A 19,032-nucleotide genomic window follows, 5' to 3' on the forward strand; every position below is an offset into this window, starting at 1 on the left:
TGCAATGCTTTTTTGAAATGTAACCACTTGCATGGTTATATATACTGTAGGCTATGTCCTACATTGTGTGATAGTTCAGGCATTTTCTGCTTTTTATATATATGATCTTTGTAATACATTTTCTAAAAAAAATCTATAATTTTATGAATTCTTAGCATATGTCTCTTCTTAGACCTGTGATTAAATGTTCTCAGTCTGCGGTTTCATATGTATTTGAAGTGGTATACACTAACTGAATAAAAGGAAAGGTGTGCTAATTATCCCTTATCTCAGTCGGTCTTCACCGAAGACAGATTCTTGCCAATGAATTGAGAATATTGAGAATGAAGGATCAGTATGGGAGCAGAAAGAAGCAGAGAAAAATTCCTCTGATCATGAGCTATGATAGACAAAAAAACAATGGTTACTCTTTAAATTTGGAAAGAAGGGTCTGGTTAAAGTGAACAAGCTGTGTGTGTTGAGAACTACACAAGGGGAGGTGTAGGGGATTTAGGTGAAGGACAACATCACCAAGGAGTTTGTATTTCTTCCAGAATTTTTTGGAGGTTTCCTCTGAGTTCTCCTTTTCCTCTGACTTTTCGAAAAGCATATTGATGGGAATTTAGATTGTGAGCCCCAATGAGGACAGTGATGCCGATGTCAGTAAGGCACTGTGGAATTAATGGTGCTGTGTAAGCAAGTAAAATAAGTTAAGTAAATAAATATAAATTAGGACATTGGGGTTGGTGGACTGCATAGAGGACAAGGGGTAATTAAATTAATGACCAGCATCTATCATCATAAAAAATGTCAGGTATCATATTTAAAATCTTCATGCTAGGGACCAAGACAGCTTGTCCTGGCACTGCACAAACAAAGCGATAGAGATTTCTTGAGTTCCCATAAAAATGAGTACGTTTCTGGCATATTATAATTCCCACAAGGTTTTCTTCTTTTGTAAGCAGCCTTCAGGCAGTTTGCCTTCTGAGCGCTCAACATTTGAATGGTTCTAAATCTTGAAATGCTCCTTCAAGGCTGTCATTTTAAATGTCTTTTTATGGTTAAGTATTACCTTTGCTGTAATCTATTTATTGGTTGCCAGATCCAGCAGCAATTAGTTTTTTAACTTGCACATTTGTCATCAGAGATATATTACTTTGGGTTTTACAGACATTTGAAAAGCTGGCAGATGAAAGAATAAATTCAGTATTTTTCTAAACTTCACACTAACTCCATCACCTAAGCCTCAAAATGCGCATGACATGTTATAAATGTTTTTTTTTTCCATTTTGTATCTATAAGTGGTCTGTATGACATGATTCTGTCTGATTTACAGGGCACAAGGTCAGATGTACTGTTACAAAATCCATGAAGGTAGTCATTTGTAAATAATAGGTAAATATCATGGTGTACTCTGAGAAGATCAGGTCAGATCACAAAGTAACTCTGACATTCAAAAAGGCTAACAGATTAAAGCTGTATCCAGACAAAATTAAAATTTTTACTATTTTGCAAAATGATGGATAGCTCACACAGTGCCTGTACCTGCAATGTACATCCTGCAGGGATGTGAACTGTCTTACCCTTTTCCTGCCCCTGAAGACAACAGGCGCACTATGTGAATACCCTTGTGTGGTTTTATATGTGAAAGTAACATGTGTCCAGTTCTAGTGTCGGCATCTCTTCACGATATCTTCCTCCTCCGGCAGGGATGCCGACTCACTCACCACCATGGCCCAGCACTCCCTCCTCCTTCTCCTGGAATCTAGGCATGGATCGCAGATCTCCAGGGACTCTGCTTAGGGCACGCACACGGTCCTGCCCTCTTAAAGGGACAGAGCGTGCGATCCTAAAGTGTCCCCAGCCAATGGAAGCTACTTAGTATTGGGAAGTGCCTAAGCAACGGGTAATGTTAGCCTTTGCATGCTTGCTAGTTGTCAGGTCCCCAGTGCCTGTCTGCCCATACTTGCCTTATCTCACTGTATTTCAGCTGAACTAGTCAGCGCCTGCCAGTGCTTACCTGTATATTAACCAAACCAGTCTGCACCTTCCAGTTCTTATCTGTATACCAGCCAAACCAGCCCGCACCTGCCAGTGCTTATCTGTATACCACATGAACCAGTCCACAGCTGCCAGTGCATATCTGTATACCAGTTGAACCAGTCCGCACCTGCCAGCACCTATTTGTATACCAGGTGGACTAGCTTGCACTTACCTGTGCCTACCTGTATTCATCTGTACCCGTCAACATCCATGGTCCCTGTCTTCCTGTCATGTCAGTCCGTATATCAGATGTACTCTCCTACTCGGCTGTTCCAGCTTCCTGTTCATGGTGGTCAGCTGCAGCGCGTCCGAGGTCTGTACTGGAGTAGCACCTGGCGTTCCTTGGGATCCAAGTTTAACCCCACCATTAAGGGCTCTAGTGAAAAGTCAGATGCACACCTAGTCAAACCCCTCCATGCTCTCCTCAAATCATGGCACAGTGGTAACACCACTCCCATTACACCCATGGTGTAGCGGGGGTGAGTAGAACACAATGTGGGTTTGCCCTGTGTGTAAAATTCTCACGGACACAGGCAGCTGAAGATGTCAGTGCACCAGATATCAGCTTTCTGGTGTAGATGGTGCAATAACATCAGTTTCGTTGTTGGTGCTAGCCCATTTTGTGTGCAAAGGAAAAAAGTAGGCACAAATAAATGTCTACAGTTATTTTTGTGTGTGGGGTGGTACAAATGTGGCATTATTACTTTTGGAGGGGCCACTCAGCATACCTACCAACATTGCACAATATGAAAGAGGGACACACAATTCATTTTTTACCTTAAGCCAGTGCTTATATTTGCTTAGCATTATATTTTTGCAGACACAAAGATATTCCTGCTAATTAACCCCTTTACCCCCAAGGGTGGTTTGCACATCAATGACCAGGCCAATTTTTACAATTCTGACCACTGTCCCTTTATGAGGTTATAACTCTGGAACGCTTCAACGGATCCTGGTGATTCTGACACTGTTTTCTCGTGACATATTGTAATTCATGGTAGTGGTAAAATTTCTTTGACAATACCTGCGTTTATTTGTGAAAAAAAGGAAATTTGGCAAAAATTTTGAAAATTTCGCAATTTTTTAAATTTGAATTTTTATGCAATTAAATCAGAGAGATATGTCACACAAAATACTTAATAAGTAACATTTCCCACATGTCTACTTTACATCAGCACAATTTTGGAACCAACACTTTTTTTTGTTAGGGAGTTATAAGGGTTAAAAGTTGACCAGCAATTTCTCATTTTTACAACACCATTTTTATTATGGACCACATCTCACTTGAAGTCATTTTGAGGGGTCTATATGATAGAAAATACCCAAGTGTGACACCATTCTAAAAACTGCACTCCTCAAGGTGCTTAAAACCACATTCAAAAAGTTTATTAACCCTTCAGGTGTTTCACAGGAATTTTTGGAATTTTTCACAAAAAATTTAATTCAGCTCCAATTTGTTTTATTTTACCAAGGGTAACAGGAGAAAATGGACCCCAAAAGTTGTTGTACAATTTGTCCTGAGTACGCCGATACCCCATATGTGGGAGTAAACCACTGTTTGGGCGCATGACAGAGCTTGGAAGCAAAGGAGGGCAATTTGACTTTTCAATGCAAAATTGACAGGAATTGAGATGGGACGCCATGTTGCGTTTGGAGGGCCACTGATGTGCCTAAATATTGAAACCCCCCACAAGTGACACCATTTTGGAAAGTAGACCCCCTAAGGAACTTATCTAGAGGTGTGGTGAGCACTTTGACCCACCAAGTGCTTCACAGAAGTTTATAATGCAGGACCGTAAAAATAAAAATCATATTTTTTCACAAAAATTATATTTTTGCCCCCAATTTTTTATTTTCCCAAGGGTAAGAAAAAAAATTGGACCCCAAAAGTTGTTGTACAATTTGTCCTGAGTACGCTGATACCCCATATGTGGGGATAAACCACTGTTTGGGCACATGGTAGAGCTTGAAAGGGAAGGAGCGCAGTTTGACTTTTCAATGCAAAATTGACAGGAATTGAGATGGGACGCCATGTTGCATTTGGAGAGCCACTGATGTGCCTAAACATTGAAACCCCCCACAAGTGACACCATTTTGGAAAGTAGACCCCCTAAGGAACTTATCTGGATGTGTGGTAAGCACTTTGACCCACCAAGGGCTTCACAGAAGTTTATAATGCAGAGCCATAAAAATAAAACAAAATTTTTTTCCCACAAAAATTATTTTATAGCCCCCAGTTTTGTATTTTCCCTAGGGCAACAGGAGAAATTGGACCCCAAAAGTTGTCCAATTTGTCCTGAGTACGCTGATACCCCATATGTGGGGGGGAACCACCGTTTGGACGCATGGGAGGGCTCGGAAGGGAAGGAGCACCATTTGGAATGCAGACTTAGATGGAATGGTCTGCAGGCGTCACATTGCGTTTGCAGAGCCCCTAATGTACCTAAACAGTAGAAACCCCCCACAAGTGACACCATTTTGGAAAGTAGACCCCCTAAGGAACTCATCTAGATGTGTTGTGAGAGCTTTGAACCCCCAAGTATTTCACTACAGTTTATAACGCAGAGCCGTGCAAATAAAAATATTTTTTTTCCACAAAAATTATATTTTAGCCCCCAGTTTTCTATTTTTCCAAGGGTAACAGGAGAAATTGGACCCTAAAGTTGTTGTCCAATTTGTCCTGAGTACGCTGATACCCCATATGTGGGGGGAACCACTGTTTGGGCATATGGGAGGGCTCGGAAGAGAAGGAGCATCATTTGGAATGCAGACTTAGATGGATTGGTCTGCAGGCGTCACATTGCGTTTGCAGAGCCCCTAATGTACCTAAACAGTAGAAACCCAACCCCCAAAACTGACCCCATATTGGAAACTAGACTCCTCAAGGAACTTATCTAGATGTGTTGTAAGAACTTTGAACCCCCAAGTGTTTCACTACAGTTTATAACGCAGAGCCGTGAAAATAAAAAATCCTTATTTTTCCCACAAAAATTATTTTTTAGCCCCCAGTTTTGTATTTTCCCAAGGGTAACAGGAGAAATTGGACCCCAAAATTTGTTGTCCAATTTGTCCTGAGTACGCTGATACCCAATATGTTGGGGTAAACCCCTGTTTGGCACACGGGAGAGCTCGGAAGGGAAGGAGCACTGTTTTACTTTTTCAACGCAGAATTGGTTGGAATTGAGATCGGATGCCATGTCGCGTTTGGAGAGCCCCTGATGTGCCTAAACAGTGGAAACCCCCCAATTATAACTGAAACCCTAATGCAAACACACCCCTAACCCTAATCCCAACGGTAACCCTAACCACACCTCTAACCCAGACACACCACTAACCCTAATCCCAACCCTATTCCCAACCGTAAATGTAATCCAAACCCTAACCCTAACTTTAGCCCCAACCATAACTGTAGCCTTAACCCTAACCCTAACCCTAGCCCTAACCCTAACCCTAGCCCTATCCCTAGCCCTAACTCTAGCCCTAGCCTTAACCCTAGCCCTAGCCTTAACCCTAGCCCTAGCCCTAGCCTTAACCCTAGCCCTAACCCTAGCCCTAACCCTAGCCCTAGACCTAGCCCTAACCCTAGCCCTAACCCTAGCCCTAACCCTAACCCTAGCCCCAACCCTAGCCCTAACCCTAGCCCTAACCCTAACCCTAGCCCTAGCCCTAATGGGAAAATGGAAATAAATACATTTTTTTAATTTTTCCCTAACTAAGAGGGTGATAAAGGGGGGTTTGATTTACTTTTATAGCAGGTTTTTTAGCGGATTTTTATGATTGGCAGCCGTCACACACTGAAAGACGCTTTTTATTGCAAAAAATATTTTTTGCGTTACCACATTTTGAGAGCTATAATTTTTCCATATTTGAGTCCACAGAGTCATGTGAGGTCTTGTTTCTTGTGGGATGAGTTGACGTTTTTATTGGTAACATTTTCGGGCATGTGACATTTTTTGATCACTTTTTATTCCGATTTTTCTGAGGCAGAATGACCGAAAACTAGCTATTCATGAATTTCTTTTGGGGGAGGCGTTTATACCGTTCCGCGTTTGGTAAAATGGATAAAGCAGTTTTATTCTTCGGGTCAGTACGATTACAGCGACACCTCATTTATATTTTTTTATGTTTTGGCGCTTTTATACGATAAAAACAATTTTATAGAAAAAATAATTATTTTGGCATCGCTTTATTCTGAGGACTATAACTTTTTTATTTTTTTGGTCATCATGCTGTATGGTGGCTCGTTTTTTGCGGGACAAGATGACGTTTTCAGCGGTACCATGGTTATTTATATCTGTCTTTTTGATCGTGTGTTATTCCACTTTTTGTTCGGCGGTATGATAATAAAGCGTTGTTCTTTGCCTCGTTTTTATTTTTTTTCTTACGGTGTTTACTGAAGAGGTTAAATAGTGGGCCAATTTTATAGGATGGGTCGTTACGGATGCGGCGATACTAAATATGTGTACTTTTATTGGATTTTTTTTATTTAGATAAAGAAATTTATTTATGGGAATAATATTTTTTTTTTTCATTATTTATGAATTTTTTTTTTTATTTTTTTTTTTTACACATTTGGAATTTTTTTTAACTTTTTTATTTTGTCCCAGGGGGGGACATCAGAGATCGGTGATCTGACAGTTTGCACTGCACTCTGTCAGATCACCGATCTGACTTAGAGCAGTGCAGGCTTCACAGTGCCTGCTCTGAGCAGGCACTTGGTAAGCCACCTCTCTCCATGCAGGACCCGGATGCAGCGGCCATCTTGGATCCGGGGCCTGCAGCGAGGTAGGAGACCCTCGCAGCAGCGCGATCACATCGCGCTGCTGCGGGGGTCTCAGGGAAGCCCGCAGGGAGCCACCTCCCTGCGCGACGCTTCCCTGCCCCGCCGGCACATCGCGATCATGTTTGATCGTGGTGTGCTGGGGGTTAATGTGCCGGGGGCGGTCCGTGACCGCTCCTGACACATTGTGCCAGATGTCAGCTGCGATAGGCAGCTGACACCCGGCCGCGATCGGCCGCGCTCCCCCCGTGAGCGCGGCCGATTGCTATGACGTACTATCCCGTCGAGGGTCAGATAGGCCCAGGGCATCTCGACGGGATAGTACGTCAAAGGTCAGAGAGGGGTTAAAGGGAAGCTGCCACCATTTTCTTGCAGTTTGTTTTATTTTGAAATTAATAAATAGAATATAAAGGCACGAGAGTGCGCGCGGTGCCGCACTGACGGACGCCACTAACCACCCAGGCTTGGGTAAGGAAAGCGCAGAGGAAGCGCACGGCGCCGTACTGGCAGACACAGCAACTGGACGCTGTGATGTGTGTTAGGTGCAGATGGCTAGTCGGGCACTAGATAGCTACCATCATCCGCGAGCATTCAACAACACTAGGGAGGGATACTTAGGAGCTTTCATCCATCGACATACATCCATCTACACACACACATTATCAAGACAATACTAGCGCATGGCCGTGCGGTCATGCGCAGTTTATATAGTTGCAGCACAGGAAGCAGCTACAGAAGTTTTGCCCTTTCAGGACCTGCCAAGAGGACCAATGGGATGTGCTGCAGTGCCTGAGCATGTGACCCTCGATCTCCAACGGGAGATCTTGCCCTGGGCATGCTCAGTGTGTGCAAATAAGGACTTAGTACCAGAGAAGCCCGCTCGCCGCAGATCAGTGCAGGGTACAACAGGAGAGCCAGAAAAGGCAGCAGTAACCTCCTGCACAGAATCAGTCCCAGCAAGACGCTGGGAGCGGCGCCTCCGCTGAGCAGAGCCCACTGCGGCCGAAGCAGAATGGGAGACCGCAGCAGACACGGATCGAGATTCCCCCTGTGCAGCAGAGGAAACTCGACTCCTAACACCAGCTTTACTGTTAGGCTACGTTCACATTAGCGTTGCGCGACGCACGCAAAAATGCGTGCAAACGCACGCAAAAACGTGCATTGTTGCATTTTCTTGCGTCCGACGCTAACGTCAAAAACGACGCACGTGTCGGAAAACGCAACGCGAAAAACGCATGCGTCCCCCATGTTAAACATAGGGGCGCATGACGCGTGCGTCGCCGCTGCGTTTCCCGACGCAGCGTCGGGAAACGCTAATGTGAACGTAGCCTTAGCAGTAAAATTGGGGCAGTTACTGCTGACATCACTGCTTCCAGGTTCTATCCTCTGGGCCGTGACCCTTCCAGTCCACCAGATAAAATTTCTTGCCACGTACCACCTTGCACCCCACAATAGCATTCACCTCAAACTCATCCGTGGATGAACCCGATGTCCCAGCAGATGACTCAGAAAACTGGGACAAATGAACGGGCTTTAAGAGGGAAACGTGAAAAGTATCGGTGATACCAAGGCGTGGAGGAATAGCCAAACGGTAGACCACAGGGTTGACCTGTTCCAGAACCTTAAACGGGCCAATGTAGCGAGGAGCAAACTTAGTGGACTCAACTCGCAGCCTGATGTTACGGGCGGAGAGCCACACTAAGTCGCCAGGAGCAAAGACCGGAGCGGGGCGCCGGTGTGTATCAGCCGAAACCCTCATTCTCTCCTTGGAGGCCCGGATGGCATCCTGTGTGCGGTCCCAGATGTCACGTGCCTCCACCGCCCAGTCTGCCACCCTAGAATCGGTGGATGACACGGGCATGGGCACAGGGACACGCGGATGCTGGCCGTAATTAAGGAGAAAAGGAGTCTGACCAGTGGAATCGGATACGGCGTTGTTCAAGGCAAATTCCACCCAAGGTAGCAAAGATGCCCAGTCATCCTGCCTAGCAGAGACGAAATGTCGCAAATATGTCACCAGAGTCTGGTTGGTTCTCTCCACCAACCCATTCGTCTCGGGATGGTATGCAGAGGAGAGGTTTAACTCTATGCTGAGTAAACGGCAGAGCTCTCTTCAAAACCGAGACGCGAACTGGGGACCCCGATCGCTGACAATCTTATCAGGCATACCATGCAATCGGAAAACGTGCTTAATGAACAACACCGCCAAAGCCCGTGCAGAGGGTAACCGAGGAAGCGGCACCAAATGCACCATCTTAGAGAAATGGTCGGTGACAACCCAAATAATGGAGCAGCCACGCGACTTGGGTAAGCCCATCACAAAGTCCATCCCGACCATCTCCCAGGGCCTGTCTGCCACCGGTAGAGGGTAAAGCAACCCAGCAGGCCGTTGCCGAGGAGACCGATTCTGGGCGCAAGAAATGCACGCCTGAATATAGTCCCTGACATCTCGGGCCATATGCGGCCACCAGTATGTTCTCGCCAAAAGCTCAGATGTCCTCTTGGTCCCAAAATGCCCACCCACTCTGGAGGAGTGAGCCCAAGAGAGAACCTCCGGTCGCAAGTTAGCTAGTACGAAAGTCTTGCCCGGGGGCACAGACTCTAGTGAAACCGGAGCTACAGTTCTCAGGCTCTCAGAAGGGACATTAAGCCGAGGCTCCGCCTCCTCCTCCTCCTCCTCCGATGACACTACGGAGCGGGAGAGAGCGTCAGCACGAATGTTCTTCTCCCCGGAGAGGAAATGGAGAGTAAAATGAAACCGGGAGAAGAACAGGGACCATCTAGCCTGGCGAGAATTCAGCCGCTGGGCCGTTTGTAGATATACCAAGTTCTTGTGGTCAGTGAAGACTGGGAAGGGAAAGCGAGCTCCCTCCAAGAGATGTCTCCACTCAGAAAAAGCCAACTTCATGGCTAGCAACTCCCTGTCCCCGATGGAATAATTCCTCTCCGCTGGTGTGAAGGTCTTGGAGAAGAAGAAGCAAGGATGCTTCCGACCTTGAGCATCCTTTTGGAAAAGGATTGCTCCAGTACCAACGGATGAGGCATCCACCTCCAAGATAAATGGTTTATCCACATCGGGGCGATGTAGGATCGGAGCGCTAGCAAAGTGTGACTTGATCGAGAGAAAGGCTTTGGAGACCTCCTCTGACCACAACTTGGGATTTGCTCCCTTCTTGGTGAGGGCAACCAAGGGAGCTACCAAAGTTGAGAAGTGTGGAATGAACTGGCGATAGTAATTAATGAACCCCATAAAGCGCTGCACCGCATTAAGAGAATGGGGTTCCTGCCAGTCCATTACAGCCTGTAGCTTGGCAGGATCCATAGCCAAACCCTGGGCAGAGATTATATAACCAAGGAAAGGCAAGGACTCCTGCTCAAACACACACTTCTCCAACTTGGCGTAGAGGGAGTTTGCCCGTAAGAGGTCGAAGACTTTGCGAACATCTCTCCGATGGGAGTCAATATCTGGAGAGAAGATGAGAATATCATCCAGATAGACTACGACCGAGGTGGAGAGCATATCCCGGAAGATGTCGTTCACAAAGTCTTGGAAAACGGCTGGGGCATTACAGAGCCCGAAGGGCATCACCAGATATTCATAGTGCCCATCCCTGGTGTTAAAAGCCGTCTTTCATTCATCCCCCTCACGGATGCGAATCAGGTTGTAAGCACCAGCCGATCTAACTTAGTAAATATCCTCGCTCCCCGTAGCCTATCAAACAGCTCAGATATCAGGGGTAATGGGTACTTGTTCTTAACGGTGATGGCGTTAAGACCCCTGTAGTCTATGCATGGACGTAAGTCTCCAGTCTTCTTCTGTACGAAGAAGAACCCAGCCCCTGCCGGTGACACTGACTTCCTAATGAATCCTCTTGCTAGATTCTCTTGGATGTACTGAGACATTGCCTCCGTCTCAGGGAGAGATAGCGGATAGACTCGACCCCGGGGAGGCTCAGCACCAGGCAAGAGGTCAATAGGACAGTCATAGGGGCGGTGAGGCGGAAGGGTCTCCGCAGCTCTTTTGGAGAACACGTCTGCATAGGGCCAATAGTGCTTGGGGAGAGAGGAAAGATCTGCGTGTACCTGTGTAGTAGCAACCTGAACGCACTCCCTCTGACATCTACCCTCGCAGGATTTACTCCATCCCAAAATTCTCCCAGAGGACCACTCAATATGAGGAGAATGGTAGCGAAGCCATGGTATCCCCAACAGGACCTCATCAATTCCCTCAGGAATGACTAATAGGGAGATTATCTCCTGATGTGATGGAGACACAGAAAGCGTGAAAGGAATGGTTTGGTGGGTAATCTGTGAGGGTAGTGTTGACCCATTTACCACTCGAATGGTTACAGGCTTGGCGAGCATCACCAAGGGTATTGCGTGACGCTGGGCAAAAGAGGAAGACATAAAATTACCCTCTGCCCCAGAATCCACGCATAGCTCGACCATAAGAGTGGATGGGCCTATGGTAATTGTCCCCTTGAAGGACAACTTTGAGGCAAACGTCGCCGTGTCTAGTGTACCTCCTCCAACTGCCACTAGACGCTGACGTTTCCCCGACCGCTGAGGACCCTTGGAGGCAAGATGTCCTGACTGCTGGCAAACATGACGGACCCTATGTGCACGGGCGGACTGAGATTTGGATCCCGCTCGTGTCACCTCTAAGGCCTCATGTGACTCAGATGCCTGGATTGGAGATTCCAAAGGTTTGGCGAATGTGGGAGCCAGCCGAAACCTCTGCCTACACTGGGCTCGCTCTAACCTCCGCTCGTTAAAACGGAGGTCAATACGAGTAGAGACAGTTATTAACTCCTCCAGTGTGGCAGGAATCTCCCTAGTGGCCAGAGCGTCCTTAACGTGATCAGCCAGGCCCCTCCAAAATATGGGGATAAGGGCTTTATCCGACCACTCCAGCTCAGAAGCTAAAGTACGGAAGCGGACGGAAAAATGGCTGACCAAGGACTCACCCTGAGTTAATGCCAGTAGTTGGAGCGCTGTGTCATGGGTGACTTGAGGTCCTAAAAAGACCTTTTTCAGAGTGCTCAGAAACAACGGAGCACTCTGCACCACATGATCATCACGCTCCCACAGCGGCGTAGCCCACTCCAACGCTCTGTCTGACAAGAGAGAGACAATAAATCCCACCTTAGCCCGCTCTGTAGGAAAACGTGCAGCCAGGAGCTCGAGGTGGATAGAGCACTGACTCACAAATTCCCTACAAGTTTTGCAATCTCCAGAAAATTTTTCTGGCAACGGGAGGCGAGATAATGTCGGAACAGGGGTGGCAGTGGACAAGGTTGCTGCAGCCACGCTAGCAGCCTGTACAGCAACTGCGGTAACATCCACAGCTGAGGTTGAGCTCTCGAGAGCCGACAACCTACCCTCCAGCTGCTGGATATACCGCCAAGATTGCTGAATGTCCGCCATTTACTAGCCAGACCTTGGCGCTAGTATTATGTTAAGGACCGGCGGAACGCACCAAGTATAGATGATATGAAACTAGGTGCGTTCGCAGTCCGAGGTCCACCGTGCAGGTAAAGACCCTGCTGCTAGTAAGACAGACTATATGGCGGTACTAAGTATACACACATGGGTTAACTTCACCTTGCGTGAAGGAAGCGATCCTGTTGCGTCACAGGACCGCAGTACCGCACATAGAGCGCGAGCAAGAAGTCAGCGAACTCAACCCCTACTCATGATTGAAGTCCGATTAGACACTTGCTGGCACAACACCGCAACTGGGTGTGTAAGGAAACTAATAAATAGAATATAAAGGCACGAGAGTGCGTGCGGTGCCGCACTGACGGACGCCACTAACCACCCAGGCTTGGGTAAGGAAAGCGCAGAGGAAGCGCACGGCGCCGTACTGGCGGACACAGCAACTGGACGCTGTGATGTGTGTTACGTGCAGATGGCTAGTCGGGCGCTAGATAGCTACCATCATCCGCGAGCAGTCAACAACACTAGGGAGGGATACTTAGGAGCTTTCATCCATCGACATACATCCATCTACACACACACATTATCAAGACAATACTAGCGCATGGCCGTGCGGTCATGCGCAGTTTATATAGTTGCAGCACAGGAAGCAGCTACAGAAGTTTTGCCCTTTCAGGACCTGCCAAGAGGACCAATGGGATGTGCTGCAGTGCCTGAGCATGTGACCCTCGATCTCCAACGGGAGATCTTGCCCTGGGCATGCTCAGTGTGTGCAAATAAGGACTTAGTCCCAGAGAAGCCCGCTCGCCGCAGATCAGTGCAGGGTACAACAGGAGAGCCAGAAAAGGCAGCAGTAACCCCATGCACAGAATCAGTCCCAGCAAGACGCTGGGAGCGGCACCTCCGCTGAACAGAGCCCACTGCGGCCGAAGCAGAATGGGAGACCGCAGCAGACACGGATCGAGATTCCCCCTGTGCAGCAGAGGAAACTCGACTCCTAACACCAGCTTTACTGTTAGGCTACGTTCACATTAGCGTTGGGCGACGCGACGCACGCAAAAACGCTGCGTTTTGCGACGCGTGCGTCGTTTTTTGACGAAAATCGGACGCAAGAAAAATGCAACTTGTTGCATTTTCTTGCGTCCGACGCTAGCGTCAAAAACGACGCACGTGTCGGAAAACGCAACGCGAAAAACGCATGCGTCCCCCATGTTAAACATAGGGGCGCATGACGCGTGCGTCGCCGCTGCGTTTCCCGACGCAGCGTCGGGAAACGCTAATGTGAACGTAGCCTTAGCAGTAAAATTGGGGCAGTTACTGCTGACATCACTGCTTCCCTCCCCTTTTGGGTGTTCTAGTATCCCTGGGGCAGAATGAAGAGTATCATCACAGGGCAGTGCCATTTTGTGAGAGACTGCCCTGTGACTTACTATCACCAGCAGTTACTGCCTTTCTCTCTCACCCAGATGACATGATTCGCTCACCTCCCTCCACAATGCCTGGCCATTCACTGTAGCTCCATATCTTATCTTATGAAGGGATGAATCACAGCTCCTGCTGAGCAGCTGACAGCTCCTGCTCTGATAATGCTAATGGTACACTGTTCCTCCTTAATGTCTCTGCTATTCTGCCTGTGCTTTTCTCCTGCATTTTAGTACTCTCAGCCCTCAATCTAGGATCTGTTCTGTTGGAAGCTGAACTGCTTATGTAAGCAGATCCAAGGGCTCCATAAATTTGGCAGCAGAATACTCCCACTACTGTAAATTGTGCAGCCCACAGAGGTGTGCCCAGTTCACAGCAGTGACTGCTCCATTACAATAGCTAGGGTCAGTGGTGGTCTGTTATCTCCTATGACCATGGGGTGCCATATTATGCACTGATAGTGTTGTGCTGCTGCTGTGAAAACAAGATGTCAGCCTCCAGTGCCTTTTTTAAACTCCTATAACACACAAAATATGTTTCAAATGCAATCAAAACTTGGTTATAAAAGCATGTTATGCTACATTACATTGATTTATTAATGATCTACAAACACGGTACCTTCCCTTTAAGTTCATTGGTGTTCGTGAATGGATGTGGACTTTCTTACCCTATGTGACAAATATCGATAATGTGATATAATGTTTTATGGTGATGTACAGTATGTAACCTTTCAGAGCATAATGTGAATATAACATAAGGATAATCTTAGGGTACCGTCACACAGTGAAATTTTGATCGCTACAACGGTACGATCCGTGACGCTCCAGCGTCGTAACAATATCGCTCCAGCATCGTAGACTGCTGTCACACTTTGCAATGTACGACGCTGGAGCGATAATTTCATGACGTATGTGCGATGTAGAAGCCGTTGGTTACTATGCGCACATCGTATACGATATATGTTACACCATGCGATCATGCCGCCACAGCGGGACACTAGACGACGAAAGAAAGTTTCAAACGATCTGCTACGACGTACGATTCTCAGCGGGGTCCCTGATCGCAGGAGCGTGTCAGACATTGCGATATCGCTCGAACGTCACAGATATATCGCTCAAACGTCACGAATCGTGCCGTCGTAGCGATCAAAATTTCACTGTGTGACGGTACCCTTAGCACAGCATAGGATATAGAACAGGAGAACAGGTTAACATGTAGATAGGAAATGGTTAAGGTTAGGATTAGCCCAGTGGGAGAGTAATAGTGCTGATAAGAATTGGAGCACTACCTGGATAGAGAGAGTTCAATTCAGTTAGTGAAGCGGATAGTGGAGTTCAAGTTTAGGTGAGATGGTTTGCTAGAGTCAGCATGGACTAGATGTTCAGGGCAGTGGGAGGCCAAATGGAGATTCTTGATGGACATTCCACCAGCATCTAGAGCCCAGGGCTCTGGTCAGGTTCCACAGAGCGGGCCTGGTCATCCAACATCACGAAGTCGGTGGACATGGAGTTACTTGTGGGGCAGGTGGCCAGTCCCAGATGCATTACCAGAATGGACAATGAAACCCTGATCCTGATAAAGTCAGTAGGCTTGAGGATAGATCCAGAATGAATATGTGGCAGAACAGAAGAGGAGTTCTATTAAGCAGGATAAAAGTCTGAATTGCTGTGCCTTATCCCACCTGTATCAACCTAATGAACTTTGATTGGTAATACAGGGTGGGCCATGTATAAGGATACACCTAAATAAAATGGGAGTGGTTGGTGATATCAACTTCCTGCTTGTGGCACATTAGTATATGGGGGGGGGGGGACTTTTCAAGATGGTTGGTGACCATGGCGGACTTCAAAATGGCTTTTATTTTTTCCAATGAGAAGAGGGTCATGTGACACATAAAAGTTATTGATAATTTCACAAGAAAAACAATAGTGTGCTTGGTTTTAACGTAACTATATTCATTCATGAGTTATTTACAAATTTCTCTTTGTTTACAGCCATTGACATGTCACACAGGTTAACACGTGAGGCGCGGATAGAAATTGTGTTGATGTCTGGTGAATGCAGTACCTGGGTCATTGCAGCAGATTTCAATGCAAGACACCCTACACAAGAAAACTGTCACCATTTCCATGTTATATCATTTCCTGCAAATTCAGTGCGCTGATCTGGGCCATCCTCGTTGAGATGCTGCAGCAGCTGGATTTTGCAAGGGTGCCATTTGTGAGTAGCTAATATCTGCCGAAGGGATGTTCGACTGATGCCAGATCGGTGTGCTGAATTTGCAGAATGGGCAAAACAAAATTTGGAACAGGACCCTCAGTTTACACAGAACATTATATTCAGTGATGAGGCAAACTTTTTTAGGTGAACCATTTATATGGATACACCTAAATAACATGGGAATGGTGACAGTTTTCTTGAGCAGTGTGTCTTGCATTGAAATTTACAGCAATGACCCAGGTACTGCGTTTACCAGACATCAACTTAATTTCTATCCACTTCTCACGTGTTAACCTCTGCGACATGTAAATGGCTGTAAACAAAGAGAAACTTTTAAATAATTTATGAAAGAATAAAGCTACGTTAAAACCAAGCACACCATTGATTTTCTTGTGAAATTCTCAATATGTTGGATGTGTCACATGACCCCATTGGAAAAAATAAAGTTGGATCCAAAATGACCAACTTCAAAATGGCCGCCATGGTCACCACCCATCTTGAAAAGTTTTAGCCCTCCCATAAACTAATGTGCTACAAACAGGAAGTTGATGTCACCAACCATTCCTATTTTATTTAGTTGTATCCATATGCATGACCCACACTGTAGTTTGACTGTTGCAAAGAACCTGGTGATCCATGCATTGCGTGCAGCAGCTCCTGAGGATGGAAGCCTGGAGGCAACTTGCAGACTACAAGTAAAGACCCCACACCCTACAGCACACTGGGACTGGGACACCCTCTGTCAGTAAAGTGTCAGAGCACAACTGGACAGCAGATTGGTCACATTATAATCTCATACAGTATGGAATCACTTTCATTGCCCACATTGCCCCCCACCAAACACAGTACAATGTCCCAACTCAACCTTCTCCACACACAGTATAATGCCACTCACAGTCCCTCACCAAACACAGTATCATTCCTCTACACAAAGAGTATGATTCACCAACATAACCACACAGTATGATGTCTCCAGTGTCTACTCCACACAGATGCAAGTTAATGATGACCTCAAACACGCACACCACTTGCTTATGCTTCCTGCTTCTGAGCTGTTCTCAGGTGCCAGTCACATGACTTGAGAATGTCATGTAGTGTGAAGGTCCTTTTGTCTTTGCCAAGATTGATTAACAGAGCAGAGATCTTATGCCCCTCTACCATTGTATTCAACTGTATCTACAATCCAGCTGAATCTAAGGGTACCGTCACACAGTGCCATTTTGATCACTACGACGGCACGATTCGTGACGTTCCAGCGATATCCATACGATATCGCTGTGTCTGACACGCAGCAGCGATCAGGGACCCTGCTGAGAATCGTACGTCGTAGCAGATCGTTTGGAACATTCTTTCGTCGCTGGATCTCCCGCTGTCATCGCTGGATCGGTGTGTGTGACACCGATCCAGCGATGCGTTCGCTTGTAACCAGGCTAAACATCGGGCTACTAAGCGCAGGGCCGCGCTTAGTAACCCAATGTTTATCCTGGTTACCATCGTAAATGTAAAAAAAAAAACATTACATACTTACATTCCGGTGTCCGTCAGGTCCCTTGCCGTCTGCTTCCCGCACTGACTGACTGTCGTCCGTAAAGTGAAAGCAGAGCACAGCGCGCTGTGCTTTCACTTTACGGCCGGCAGTCAGTCAGTGCGGGAAGCAGACGGCAAGGGACAGACACCGGAATGTAAGTATGTAATGTTTGGTTTTTTTTATGCTGGTAACCAGGGTAAACATCTGGTTACTAAGCGCGGCCCTGCGCTTAGTAATCCGATGTTTACCCTGGTTATCCGGGGACCACGGCATCGTTGGTCGCTGGAGAGCTGTCTGTGTGACAGCTCTCCAGCGACCACACAACGACTTACCAACGATCACGGCCAGGTCGTATCGCTGGTCGTGATCGTTGGTAAATCGTATAGTGTAACGGTACCCTAAGACTATTTGGAGGTATGGCAGTTAGGGGTCATCATTATTTTTTATGAGAGCACTAAAGCAACAATGATGCTTTCTAATGGTGGCCATCAGGGGGCATTATTTATTTTAACCCCTTAGTGACGGAGCCAAATTTTTTAAATCTGACCAGTGTCACTTTATGTGGTAATAACTCTGCAACGCTTCAACAAATCCCAGTGATTTTGAGAACCTTTTTTCGTGACACATTATACTTTATGATAATGGTAAATTTAGGTCAATATGTTTTGTGTTTATTTATAAAAAATATCAAAAATTTGAGAAAAATGTAAAAAAATTAGCAATTTTCAAACTTTGAATGACTATCCCTTTAATCCAGATAGTCATACCACAGCAAACCATTAATAAATAACATTTCCCACATGTCGGCTTTATATCAGCACCATTTGTAAAATGTTATTTTATTTTTCTAGCATTTTAGGAGGATTAAAAATGTAGCAGCAATTTTTCATTTTTTCAAGGAAATTTACAAAATTTATTTTTTTAGGGACTTATCCATGTTTGAAGTGACTTTAGGGGTCTCGTATATTGGGAAACCCCCAAAACGTGATACCATTTTAAAAACAGCACCCCCTGACATATTGAAAACTGCTGTCAGGTAGTTTATTAACTCTTTAGGTGCTTTACAGGAATTAATGCAAAGTGGCATGATAGGAATGAAAATGTGTATTTTTACCACCTAAATGTCTCTAACTTCTGAACAGGTTACAACAGTCGTCAGACTCTAAGGTTGCTATTTGGTCATGAATTGCCATGGCAAACATCAGGACCACACAATCATGATCTGAGGGCACCAATTGGGATAAAGAGGAAGCCCCTACACTCTGTTAACCATTTATAATGATGTAGTCACTATTGGCAGCAGCATCTAAGGGGTTAAACAGAGTTGGACGGTGTAAACACTGATCGTGGCTGATGCAGCAAGTTGTCAGCTATAGTGGACAGCCGACAGCTGCTGGATTGTCACCTGTATGGGGAGGCTATTCTTTTATATCTCAGGTCAGTTAAAAGACGTATTGGCTGTCATTAAGGGGTTAAGGTGGCACTCAGTGGGCATTATTTGTTTTCAGGGAGCACATGCATTTCCCCAGGCACTGGCAACCCATGCTATGCAACTAACCACTAAAATTGGGACCATCCAGTTATAGCAGCAGTCTGCCTGTGTAGTTTGAAGGCACCCCTG

Source organism: Ranitomeya imitator, chromosome 1 (genome assembly GCF_032444005.1).
Source record: "Ranitomeya imitator isolate aRanImi1 chromosome 1, aRanImi1.pri, whole genome shotgun sequence".
NCBI classification, from domain to species: Eukaryota; Metazoa; Chordata; class Amphibia; order Anura; family Dendrobatidae; genus Ranitomeya; species Ranitomeya imitator.